Source organism: Eptesicus fuscus, chromosome 1, assembly GCF_027574615.1.
Source record: "Eptesicus fuscus isolate TK198812 chromosome 1, DD_ASM_mEF_20220401, whole genome shotgun sequence".
NCBI classification, from domain to species: Eukaryota; Metazoa; Chordata; class Mammalia; order Chiroptera; family Vespertilionidae; genus Eptesicus; species Eptesicus fuscus.
The window spans coordinates 106,644,569-106,658,136 of record NC_072473.1 but is presented as its reverse complement, the minus strand read 5'-3'; the positions used below and the strand labels follow the sequence as shown (position 1 = coordinate 106,658,136).

At 45.2% G+C, this 13,568-nt stretch overlaps 1 pseudogene; it reads left to right on the top strand.

The window, feature by feature from the left end:
- Positions 1 to 11,316: 11,316 nt before the first annotated feature.
- Positions 11,317 to 12,989, top strand: LOC103302108 (D-3-phosphoglycerate dehydrogenase-like; annotated as a pseudogene).
- Positions 12,990 to 13,568: the final 579 nt, after the last annotated feature.

Below are 13,568 nucleotides of genomic sequence, written 5' to 3'. Positions count from 1 at the left end.
GAAGGACCCGGATGAAAACGGAGCTTAGAATTTGAAACGCAAGGGAGAGGTGTGAGCAGTTCCCAGTCTTCTCATTGGCTGTCTTTTCTGCCATTCATTCTTAGTTCCTCCCCATTTCCGGGCCCACAGCTCTTGGCCAGGGCTTGTTCCTAACCGTTTTCCCAGCCCCCACCCGTGCGCCGTAAACCCGCGTTTTTGCTTTCCGCTGAAATGGTTCACTGGCTGCATTTACTAAAGAACTGAAATTGCGTGTTCTAGTGACCGGGGAACGTTGCTAAACTTTAACATCACTTAACTGGTTTAATTCTCAAAAGTAGCGTGATGAGGGTAGATACTTCTATGACAATTTTGCAGAAATGGAAAACAAAGAAGTATAGACGATAAAATATTTTTTCCCAAAATATATTTAACCAGAATTTTTAGTGTATGGATAAAATTCTGATAAATAAATATCGGGGGGGGGCATACAAAAAAGGCAGCAGATAAACTGAACACCTAAATGGTAGGCTCTGCTTGGCTATGAGAATACAACCCAGAACAAGTGAGACAAGGGCAAGGCACCTCCATGGGTAAGGCTGCCTGATTTATCGAAGAAAAATACAGGACTCCCAGTTAAGTTTGAAGTTCAGATATTTTATTTTCAGTTTAAGTAAGTATCATATACAAAAAAGCTTAATTATTGTTTATCTGAACTTCAAATTAAACTGGGCATTGTGTATTTTGTCTGCCATTGGGGGGATTACAAAAATTATAATTTTTCTAATTTCTTTAAAAGCTAAACAACAACAATTGAAACAATTAATTGCGTGTTGTGATTAGTGCCAGGGCTGAAGTAAACTAGGTGCTCTGATGGACAATATTTGGGAGACCAAATTTGATCTAGACATCAGGGAAGGTCTGTCTAAAGACGTGACTTTGGAGATCACATATAAAGGGGAAAAAAGAAACCAGCCATGGGAAAGCTGGGGGAAGTGCTTTTCAGGAAAAGAAAAGAGTACTAAGCATAAAGTGGGGTTAAGAGTTTGCTCGTAGCAAGAGACAGAAAGAGATCCAGGGTGACAGCAATTTAAGGGTTATAAAAGGAGGGAGTTAAGGTAAATAGAACAAGTGAATCCATTAAAAGATTGCGGGGCTTAAGTGTGGAAGCAGGGACACCAATGGGATAGTGCAAACAGATCAGGAAAGAAAACGGTGACTCAGATTAGGGTTGTAGCAGTGGATATGGGGAGGAAACTATTGTTAGATGTACATGGCAGGTAGTATGGACAGGATTTGCTAATGAAACAGACGGGAAAGGACAGGGTGGAATTGAGGAAAAAGGAAGCCATTAGCAGGTGATGGCCATTTACCAAAAAGGTTGCAGAGGAGAGAGATTGGGAAATCTGATGCTCAGAGATTAGGACTGAATTGTTATTTTAGAAATGGTAATAAAACCCATCTCAATGAATGAGGCCACCAAAAAGAGAATACAATGCAAAAAGAAGTCTCAAGAGCAAGGAATAGAGTGTGGAATCTCGGAGGGAAGGCGGAGGTGAGGGGGTGGGGGGGGGGAGGTAATCAACCAAGGATCTTGTCTGCATATATGCATGGCCCTTGGACACAGACAATGGAGTGGTAAGGGCCTGGGGCAGGGTAGGGGATCAATGGGGGCAAGAAGGGAGACATATGTAATACTTTCAACAATAAATAATTATTAAAAATAAAACAACACAACAAAAATAAATCTAAAAACAAAAAAAACAAAAAGAAGTCCCAAGATCACGTAATATGAAATACACATCCGGGATAGGCAAAAGTAGGTTTATAGTTGTTCATATGGGAACTAACACAATAATAATAATACAAGAATAAACTCTTGTATGTGTGTGTACTCACAACCATAAAGATTGGGCTCTGGCAATAGTTGAAAATTGGCCAGGTTCAGCCAGTAGAATCTGCACCTCCAGATAGAATCAAGGAAAGTCCTGCCCCAAGGGCCACTGGCATTCTCTTTGTCTCAGATCCAGGACCCAATGACTACAGGACCTTCCCTAAGCTCTAAGCCAGGCCTCCACTGGTCTAGGGCAGAACAGGGCCAACAGATGTCCCTGTCCCCCTAGGTCTTAGGAAGGAAATGTGCACCCCTGTGGATTAGATCACTCTTATCTTTGCAGTTAATGTCCAGGAATGTGGGAGAAGGAGGAGAGTGTTATATATTGTGGGGCAGCACTTCCAAAGACCAGGAGAGGAAGGGAGAGGGGGGACAGCTAATTGAGGGAATTGTAGGAGAGGGTCATTATGGCTGTATCACAGAATGGGGACCCACAGGACAAAGAAGCTGGAGAGGGAGGCAGAGGGCCTACTGACTGGATCAGAAGGCAATGGGGAGGGGAGCCTTTTAATTTTTTTTTTTTGCAAAGGTGGCAGGCATTTTAATTTTTTTTAATTACTTTATTGATTAAGGTATCACATATTTGTCATCAACCCCCTCCCCCCGTTCCCCTCCCAATCCCCCACACACGCAAGCCCCCCTCCTCCTGTTGTCCGTGATCATTGGTTAGGCTCATATGCAAGCACACAAGTCCCTTGGTTGATCTATCTCCCTTGTCCCCACCCTCCCCTACTTTCCCTCTGAGGTCCGACAGTCCGATCATTGCTGTTCTTGTTCCTCAGTCTATGCTGTTCATCATTTCCCCTAGATGAGCGAGCTCATGTGATACTAGGAATACACTTATAGGGACTGAAAACGAGACAAGCAATAATGGTTATGCTGAGAGGCAAATGAATCAGTCTGTAGTGAGCCTCCCTCTGGGCCAACAGTTCTTTTGAGTCCCGGTTTCCATGTCCAGCAGTTGTTAATGTGTTCATAACAGCAATGATATTGCAGCTCTGGATGGTGGACAAACGGTGGTATTGCAGGTCCGACCCTCTCTGGTTTGGTCCTGGGCAATCTGCAGTGACGCATATCTGCTGACTGCTAGTATGGCAAGGCATGGTCAGCGTCTTCCATCTCTGGACTGTTTCTCTTCTGACTTCATGGCTGGAGCACTCCTGTCAATTCCTCTCTGTTGCAGGAATCCACATGTCTCGGAGTTGTTTTCTGAAAATATACAAACATATTCTCGACCAAAAGTTAATAAAGGAATATTTTCTATAAATTTGACTTGCGATCCTTTTTCATTTTTTTGCCCAAATGATTTTCCTTTGGCTTGTTTTGATACCATGTATGTTTTACCTGGGTGACTTGCTGTTAGCATTACAAATGAAAGTTAATTTTCTAAAGTAAAAATTTTCTAGATGTAATTTATTTGCAGGATATTTTTCCTTACATGATATTCTTCTACTATCCCCCCTTTTTTGGTTTAAATATTGGGAGGCTTTTGGAAATTTTATGCTGTAATCTTGATAGCTTTTAAATTTTACTTTTTTGCACTAAAATGTGACTGCTTTAGGTTCATTATATGTTACGCAATTTTACCATGAGATGAACTACCAATAAAAATTTTAGTTAACACTTTAGTAACAGCTTTTTTTGTCCAGTACAATTGATTTTTCTAGAGTATTTGCTTATTTTGATTGGCCAATTTAAATAAGTCTGAAAACTTGACTACTATTTTACTGTCAAATTTAATACTCTAACAACCATCTTGTTTTACCCTGTAATTATTAGTGGAGAGGATTATTTGCCTTCTTGAGTAGGCCCTGAGCATTCCTGGTGCTAGGCTGGATTTAGATATTCTAGACCCCAGTTCCCCGGATCATGGGTGCAAGACATCTCCATCAAGTCTTGTTGCAGTGAGAGGGCATCTGCTGTCGGCCAAGTCTCTGTTACCTGGGTCCCGATTTGAGCTGGGCATGTGAAGCTGAGCAGCCATGGGGGCAGGAGATCTCCTTCAGCAGGGGTGAGGGTTCAGGCCCCTGCAAACTTGGGGGGGTGAAGGTCTGTGCCCCACCTCTGTTGACCCCCAAGTTCTCTCCTGATGGCCCCTCTGCGACTGTGCCTGTCTTAGGTTGTTCCTTCCCTGAGGAATCTTACCCGTCTCTGGCTAACCAGCCATCCTCCGGGGCCAAGCAGGGTGATGTGAGGTTTAGTTCTGTCTCCTTGGTCGCCTATGCCCCCATGGCCTCCGCGCCCAGCACCTGTCTTGGGATCCCCTCGCCTGCTGGCAGGGTCCCAGCACTGATCACATATCTTGTGGAACCCAGGTTTCTTCTCCAAGGAGGCCCAGTTCACCCCACTGGGCGAGAGACACATCCCTGGTACCAGCCATCATGAGGTTTCACCCTTGGCATGAACAGAAGCTCAGGCAACAGCTGTGGACAATTGGATTGTGAGAAGCAGGTCCCTCTTGGCTAAAAGGGCAAGAGGGGCCAATTTAGAATGCTCAGGTGCCTTCCCAGGGGGCCCTCTTAATTTTTTTTTTAAATCTTTTGAAAATAAAATGTATTGGGGTGACATTGGTTAATAAGTACATAGGTTTCAAATATATATTTCTATGAAACATGATTGGCATATTGCATTGTGTGCCCACCATCCAAAGTCAAATCATCTAACAGATGAAAGAATAAACTGTGGTACATCCATACTATTGAATAGTACTCAGCAATAAATCCCAAAGTAGAATGCTAAGAGAAATAGCCAAATTCAAAAGGCTACATACTGGATGATTCCATTTATATGAAACTAGAGGCCTGGTACCTGAAAATTAATGCACTGGAGGGGTGGGTCCCTCAGCCCAGCATGCCCCCTCTCAAAGTCCAGGAGCCCTCAGGGGCGGGAGGTGACCCAGCGATCAGGGAAAGGTGACGCCCCCATCACACCTCTGCTGCTGCCACTGCTGGCAGTACAAGCCTCGGCCGGCCCTGGTTACCTGAGCCTTGGGCAGCCCTGGGCAGCCCTGGGCGGCTGGGCAGGGGCCATCCAAGGCTTGCCTGTGCCTTGAGCCAGCCCTGGATGGCTGGGGGGCTGAGGGAACTGGGGGACTCTGGAGGCAGGTGCAAGGCAAGGCCTGGCCCACCTCGGGCCCGGCCTTGCTGCGCGCCTGCCACCCCAGCAGGGCTGAGGGGACTGGGTGCCACCATCTTGTGGCTGTGGGTGCTGCCATTTTTGAGGGTGGGGCAGTCAATTAGCATATTCCCTCCTTATTGGCTGTGGGTGCCGCCATTTTAGGGTGGGACAGTCAATTAGCATATTCCCTACTTATTGGCTGTGGGTGCTGCCATCTTTGAGAGCGTGGCAGTCAATTAGCATATCCCCTCCTCATTGGCTGTGGGCGCTGCCATTTTGCAATGGTGTGAGGGTCAATTAGCATATTCCTTCTTTATTTTTTTTTAATTGAGGTATTATATGTGTACATATCTTACCATTGCCCCCCCACCCCACACCCATACATGTCCTCACCCCCCAGAGTTTTGCGTCCATTGGTTATGCTTATATGCATGCATACAAGTCCTTTGTTTGATTTCTTATCTCCCCCACCTCTCTCTAACCTTCCCCCTGTAATTTGACAGTCTGTTTGATGCTTTACTGTCTCTGTATCTATCTTTTTGTTCATCAGTTTATAATGTTCTTTATTATCCATAAATGAGTGAGATCATGTGGTATTTTTCTTTCATTGACTGGTTTATTTCACTTAGCATAATGTTCTCCAATTCCATCCAGGTTGCTGCAAATGATGAGAATTCCTTCTTTTTTAGAGCAGCATAGTATTCCATTGTGTAAATGTACCACAGTTTTCTGATCCAGTCATCTGCTGACAGGCACCTAGGCTGTTTCCAAATCTTAGCTATTGTGAATTGTGCTGCTATAAACATAGGGGTGCATATATCCTTTCTGATTGGTGTTTCTAGTTTCTTCGGATATATTCCCAGGAGTGGGATTACTGGGTCAAATGGGAGTTCCATTTTCAGTTTTTTGAGGAAACTCCATACTGTTCTCCACAGTGGCTGCAGCAGTCTGCATTCCCACCAGCAGTGCATGAGGGTTCCTTTTTCTCCGCATCCTCACCAACACTTGTCGTTTGTTGATGATAGCCATTCTGACATGTGTGAGATGATACCGCATTGTTGTTTTGATTTGCATCTCTCGGATAATAAGTGACTTTGAGCATGTTTTCATATGTCTCTTGGCCTTCCTTCTGTCTTCTTTTGAAAATATTCTATTTAGGTCCATTGCCCATTTTTTTATTGGATCATTTATCTTCCTTTTATTAAGTTGCATAAGCTGCCTGTAGATATTGGAGATTAAACCTTTATCAGTGATAGCATTTGCAAATATGTTCTCCCATAGAGTGGGCTTTCTTGTTGTTTTGTTGATGGTTTCTTTTGCTGTAAAAAAGCTTTTTATTTTGATGTAGTCCCATTTGTTAATTTTCTCTTTAGCTTCCATTGCCCTAGGGGCAGTGTCAGTGAAGAAGTTCTTTTGGCATATTCCTTCTTTATTAGATAGGATTCTGGCGAAAGCAGACTTTAGGGATGGAGAACAGATTAGTGATTGCTAGAGTATAGGGGAGATGGTTTTACTCCTAAAGGGAAGCACAAGGGAATGTTTAGAGATGATAGAACTTTTCTGTATTTTAATTGTGGTGTGCAAGGTAATCAGATTTAATCTTAAAGAGATCATGGTGGCTGCAGTATGGAGACTGTATTGGGGGAAGGAGGGTCAGGAAGCAAGGTATAGCTGTTGTAATCCAACAGAGAAGACATGTGGGCTTGCTGAGTGAGAGACTGGCCAACCTGCAGTCCAATAAGCAGGTCCCACACTGCCCAAAACTAATCTCTGAATCCCATTCCTCCTCCTAATAGATGGTCTAGATTTTTCCCTTTACTTCTTTCTTTGGATTATCATTAAATCGAGTTAAATTTTCTCTTCACTATAACTTTTCCCTTGACACATTGTTTCTCTCCAGATACCATTTCAATGATTTACTGAAAGATTGAGTCAAGCAATATTACTTTGCCACTAGGTATCCTTAGAGTGTAATCAGTGCTAAATAAATGTTGCTGAATGATTTTCAAGTTCTTTTTATCCTCCATGATACTTAGTATGAGATGTGTACCTAGTAAATTAAATATTGAATACTGGTGGTCTTAGCTTTAATCCCAGTTTATCTGCAAAGGGCTCATTTAAAAAAAATTTTATTGTTGAAAGTATCACATAGGTCTTCTTTCTTCCCCCCCTCCCCCCCACTAACTTCTTCCAGCTGGCTCCCCATCCTCCTCCCCTTCCCAGGCCTTCACCACCCCATTGTCCTTGTCCCGGGTTATGCATATATGGATAAAAATTCATTGGTTGATCTTTTCCCACTCACCCTCCCTTACCTTTGTGGCTCACTTTTTTATACTAAAACAACAACAACAAAAGACAAAACAAAAATATGCCATAGTTTTAAAAACTTCAACCAGTTAAATGATTAAGGAATAACCTTGCCCTAGCAGGTTTGGCTCAGTGGATGGAGTGTCGGCCTATGGACTAAAGGATCCTGGGTTCAATTCTGGCCAAGGGCACATGCCTAGATTGGGGGCATGCAGGAGGCAGCCAATCAATGATTCTCTCTCATTGATGTTTCTATCTCTCTCTCCCTCTCCCTTTCTCTCTGAAATAAATTTTTTAAAAAAGAAAGAAATAATCTTCAGTTATCCACTAGGGATCACTCTAGATAAGTAAATTGAAGCTCTCCTGCCAGCCTTGCATTTTTACATAAAGGGCAGATATAAGGTCACTCTGCATCCAGTTAGGCCTGTTCTCTAAACTGCAGAAAGAGATCCTGCCAACATGTAAAAGTGCCTGTTATCTGGTAGGAAGCAAAAGGAGGAAAGAATTTTATGCGATTAAAGGAGACTTTTCAAACCACTTTCAGTAGCCACTGTACAGAAGATAACCTACTTAACTACAACAAACGAGGAATAAAAACTTTTTAATGAGTCAGGCTGGTGTGGCTCAGTTGATTGAACGTTTTCCCATGCACCAAGAGGTCCCCAGTTTGGTTACCCATCAGGGCAAGTGCCTGGGTTCCAAGCTCCCCAGTGGGGGGTGATGTTTCTATCTCTCTCTCCCTCTCCCTTTCTCTCTCTCTAAAAATTAATAAAAAAAGTTTTCTCCCTGTGTTTAAAAAAAACTTTTTAATGAACATATGGTTGTATTATCTATATAGGAACTGGCTGAACAAATGAAGATATAATTCTACTGAATCTTTTTTTATAATGGAGATGATGTGTTTTAACTAAACTTAATACTCAATTGAAAGGAAACAAAGTATGCTTTAAGAAATATTTCAAAGAGGAGGTGGGAAATAATGGATTTTTCAATAAACTGTGTCAAGACAATTAGCCATTTAAAGAGAAAAGAATGGATTCATACTACACATTTTAATCCAAGATAAATTCTAGCTCAAAGATTTAAATGTAAAAGGTAGATATTAGAAGAAAAATGAGTAGATGCATTTGTATTCTTGTTTTGAGGGCCATCCATCCATTTACTCATTTATTAAATATTTATTCAGTGCCTATTATGTGCCAGCAGTTTTAGGTGCTGGGAATAAATACATCAGTGAACAAAACCACAAAAATTCCTGCCTACCTGGAGCTAACATACAAAGTATGTTTGAAGATGAAAATGATATGAAAAAAATAGAGCATAATAAGTAGGAGGGTCAGGAGTATAGAAGGGGAAGCATGCAAAATTAAAAGGGTTGATCAAAGTTGGCCTAACTACCCAGCTGGTGTGGCTCAGTGGTTGAGCATTGACCCATGAACCAGGAAGTCATGGTTTGAGTTGGGTCAGGGCAAATGCCCAGGTTTCAGGCTTGATCCCCAGTAGAGGGCGTGCAGGAAGCAGCTGATCAATGACTCATCATTGATATTTTTAATCTCTCTCCCTCTCTCTTCCTCTCTCTGAAATCAATAAAAACATATTTTTAAAAATTTGGCCTCACTAAGAAGGTGAAATTGAAGCAATGATAGAGGAGGGAGTTGTGTGGATACCTGGGGGAAGAGCATGCCAGGAAGTCTGAAGCATATCTGCTACCTACTATATTCTAAGAACATCAAATAGGTCAGTATGGCTGAAACTGAGTGAGGGAATCAAGAGTAGTAAGAGATAAGGCTCTTAAGTAGCAGAGTGTCAGATCATATAGGTCTTTGTAGACCAAAGATTGCCTTTGTCCAGGAGAAAAAATAATTTTCCCTTTATGTTTCTAGATTTTTGTCTGAGAATCCCCTGTAATAAAAGACAGGTTAACATGAGTAAAACATGTTTAATGACATGTATTTCTCCTGTATACATGGGAGAGATGCAGGAAAACTGAGTAACTCCCCAAAATGATTCAAGTTGTTACCCCAAATACCATCTGCAGCTAAAGATAAAAGAAGATTGGGAGAGGGGAGACAGTTATGGGAGGTTATCAGGAAAATCACAGTTAACAGGGCATGGTCATTATGCAGGCCTAAATCCATTAGTAATGCCTTCTCTAGTAATGACAGTTTCCAGAGATTTGGTAATCCTCCTCTTCCAGCTACATAGAGGGAGACAACCTTACAAATGGAGATTTCGCTGCTAAATGTAAATGTCTCCAACAAAAGGGTAATTTATAGTGAAGTTTCAGCATTTTTCCTATGTCTACTGTTTTTTTAAAAATTTCTTTATTGATTAAGGTATCACATATTTGTCCTCATCCCCCCATTCCCATCCCACCCCCCCTCCCCACACATGCCCCCACCCCCCTGTTGTCCTTAACCGATGGTTAGGCTCATATGCTTGCACACAAGTCCTTTGGTTGATCTCCCCCTTTACCCCCACCCTCCCCTACCCTCCCTCTGAGGCCCCACAGTCTGATCCATGCCTCCTTGTTTCTGGGTCTGTTCTTGTTCATCCGTCTATGTTGTTCATTATTTCCCCTAGATGAGTGAGATCATGTGCTATTAGAAATACACTTATAAGAACCGAAAATGAGACAAGCAATAATGGTTATGGTGACAGGCAAATGAATCAGTCTGTAGTGAGTTTCTTTCTGGGCCAACAGTTCTTTTGAGACCCAATTTCAATGTCCAACAGTTCCTTATGTGTACATGTCAGCACTGACATTACAGTTCGGGATGGTGGACAAATGGTGGTAATGCAGGTCCAACTCTCTCTGGTTTGGTCCTGGGCAACCTGCAGTGATGCACAGCTGCTAACTGCTAGTATGGGAAGGCCACATCAGCGTCTTCCATCTCTGGACTGCTTCTCTTCTGTCTTCATGGCTGGAGTAGTCCTCTCTGTTGCTGGAATCCACATGGTCTCGGAGTTGTTTTCTGAAAATATACAAACATATTCTCAACCAAATGTCTACTGTTTTTTAAAAACCATCAACTCAAAATAATCCTTATGCCCCAGCCAGTTTGGCTCAGTGGATACAGCATCAGCCTGCAGACCAAAGGGTCCCAGGTTTGATTCTCATCAAGGGCACGTAACTTGGTTGCAGGCTCCTCATGGGCCCAGGCTTGGTCTTTCCCTCTCTCTTCCACTTTCTCCAAAAATCAATGGAGAAATATCCTTGGGTGAGGATTAAAATAATAATAATAAAATAATAATAATAATAATAATAATAATCCTTATGCCTAAGAGACTTATTTCGGGGTGGCAAATTCTGTTCCCTTTCATCTTTTACTGTGATTGAAATCAGGAGCCACTGGAGGGCCTTGAGCCGAGGGGTGACATATCTGTTTTACCTCATAAGAGGAACACTTTGGCTGCTGTGTCCAGGATACACTGTAGGCAGCAAGGGTGAAAACAGGGGGATCTAACAAAAGATGATTATCATAGTACCTTGAATTAAGGGGCTAGCAGTGGATGTGGTGAGAAGTTGTTGGATTCTGGACATATTTTGAAGGTAAAGTCAAAAGAACTTCCCAACACAAAATCCAGATGACATGAATGAAAAAATTGATTCATCTCTATAATAAAGAGCCAGGGTGTAACACCATTAGGACCGAAGCTCGACCAGAACAGAAGTCAGTGCTGGGTTGCCCTTCTGCTGCAGGTGGGGTGCCCCAGCACTAACTGCTGAGGGGGCTGCGAATCAGGGCCAGAGAGAGTCCTGAAGAGAGAAGCAGGGACTCTGTGGCAGCTTTTGACCAGCACTTGCTTCTCTCTTTCTCTCCCAGTCTGGCCAGCAGCCTTGCCTCTATTTCTCTCCAGGACTCCACTGGGACTGCTGATCAGCCCCACCTTTCTGATCAGGCCCCATTGATAGGCCCAGAGATGCTGAATGGCATAGAAACTGACCAATCAGAACCAAATCTAGGGGCTTAGAGGTGTTTCTGTCCAGGGAGAGCATTGATCCTTCAGCCGTTCCAGCAATGGCCTTTGCAAATCTACAGAAAGTGCTCATCAGTGACAGCTTGGACCTTTGCTTCAGGAAGATCCTGCAAGATGGAGGGCTTCAGGTGGTGGAGAAGCAGAACCTGAGCAAAGAAGAGCTGATAGCTGAGCTGCAGGACTGTGAAGGTGACCGCGGATGTCATTAATGCAGCAGAGAAGCTCCAGGTGGTGGGCAGGGCCGGCACTGGCATGAACAACGTGGATCTGGAGGCTGCCATGAGGAAGGGCATCCTGGGCATGAACACGCCCAATGGGAACAGTCTTAGTGCTGCGGAGCTCACCTGTGGGATGATCATGTGTCTGGCCAGGTAGATTCCCCAGGTGACAGCTTTGATGAAGGATGGCAAATGGGACCGAAAGAAGTTCATGGGAACCGAGTTGAATGGAAAGACCCTGGAAATTCTTGGCCTGGGGAGGATTGGGAGAGAGGTGGCCATCCAGATGCAGTCCTTCGGGATGAAGACTGTAGGGTATTACCCCATCATCTCACCAGAGGTCTCGTCCTCCTTCAGCGTTCAGCAGCTGCCCCTGGAGGATATCAGGCCCCTCTGTGACTTCATCACTGTGCACACCCCTCTCCTGCCCTCCACGACAGGCCTGCTGAACGACAGCACCTCTGCCCTGTGCAAGAAGGGCGTGCACTGGTGAACTGGGCCCACCCGTGGAGGGATCGTGGACAAGGGCGCCCTGTTCCAGGCCCTGCAGTCAGGGCAGTGCGCGGGTGTAGCGCTGGACGTGTTCATGGAGGAGCCGCCTCGGGACCGTGCCTTGGTGGACCACGAGAACATCATCAGCTGCCCCCACCTGGGCGTCAGCACCAAGGAGGCCTCGAGCCGCTGCAGGGAGGAGATCGCTGTCCAGTTCATGGACATAGTGAAGGAGAGAGCCCTTGCGGGCGTCGTGAATGCCCAGGCCCTTACCAGCGCCTTCTCTCCGCACACCAAACCTTGGATTGGTCTGGCAGAAGTTCTGGGGACTCTGATGTGAGCCTGGCAGGGTCCCCCAAAGGGACCATCCAGGTGGTTACGCAGGGCTTATCCCTGAAGAATGCCGGGAACTGCCTGAGCCCCACAGTCATTGTCAGCCTCCTCAAAGATGCTTCTAATCATGATGTGACCTTGGTGAATGCCAAGCTGCTAGTGAAGGAGGCCGGCCTCAATATAACCATCTCCCATAATCCCACTGTGCCAGGAGAGCAAGGATGCGGGGAAGGCCTCCTAAGCGTGGCCCTGGCAGGTGCCCCCTACCAGGGTGTGGGCTTTGTGCTGCAGGCACTCAACGGAGCTGCCTTCAGACCAGAAGTGCCTCTTCACAGGGGTCTGCCCCTGCTCCTGTTCCTGGCTCATCCCTCCAACCCTGCCATGCTGCCTACTATGATTGGGCTCCTGGCAGAGGCAGGCGTGCAGCTGCTGTCCTACCAGACCTCAGTAGTGTCCGATGGGGAGACCTGGCACGTCATGGGCATCTCCTCCCTACTGCCCAGCCTGGATGCTTGGAACCAGCATGTGACCAAGGCCTTTCAGTTTCATTTCTGACCTTGGGGCTCACCAGGACCAGCCTTGGGGGCTTTGTGATCAACATTGAGAGGTCACATTCCCGGGGCTGACACCACTTATGTGGTCTGACCCCTGTAATAACCACTTAATAAACAGCCCCCCCCCCACCCACAAAAAAAGAACCAAACCTGGGTCAACTGTGAGGAGCCAATGGCTGCCTAGGAGGCGGAGCTTTTGACGCTGACTGGCATAGAAGCTGACCAATCAGAACCAAATCTGGGTCAACTCTGAGGAGCCAATGGCTGCCTAGGAGGCAGAGCTTTTGACGCTGACTGGCATAGAAACTGACCAATCAGAACTAAATCTAGGTCAACTCTGAGGAGCCAATGGCTGCCTAAGAGATGGAGCTTTTGACACTGACTGGCATAGAAACCGACCAATCAGAACAAAATTGGCCAGCAGAGGAGGGCAGTTGGGTGTGAGATCAGGCCGGCAGGGGAGGGCAGTTAGAGGTCATCAGGCAGGCAGGCAGAGGCAGTTAGGGGCTATCAGGCAGGCAGGCAGATGGGTTAGGGGCAATCAGGCAGGCAGGAAGAGGCAGTTAGGGGCAATTAGGCAGGCAGGCAGGTGAGCGGTTAGGAGCCAGAGGTCCCAGATTGCGAGAGGGATGTCCGATTGGAGAGGGTGTAGGCTGGGTTGAGGAAACCCCCACTCCACGCATGAATTTCGTGCAC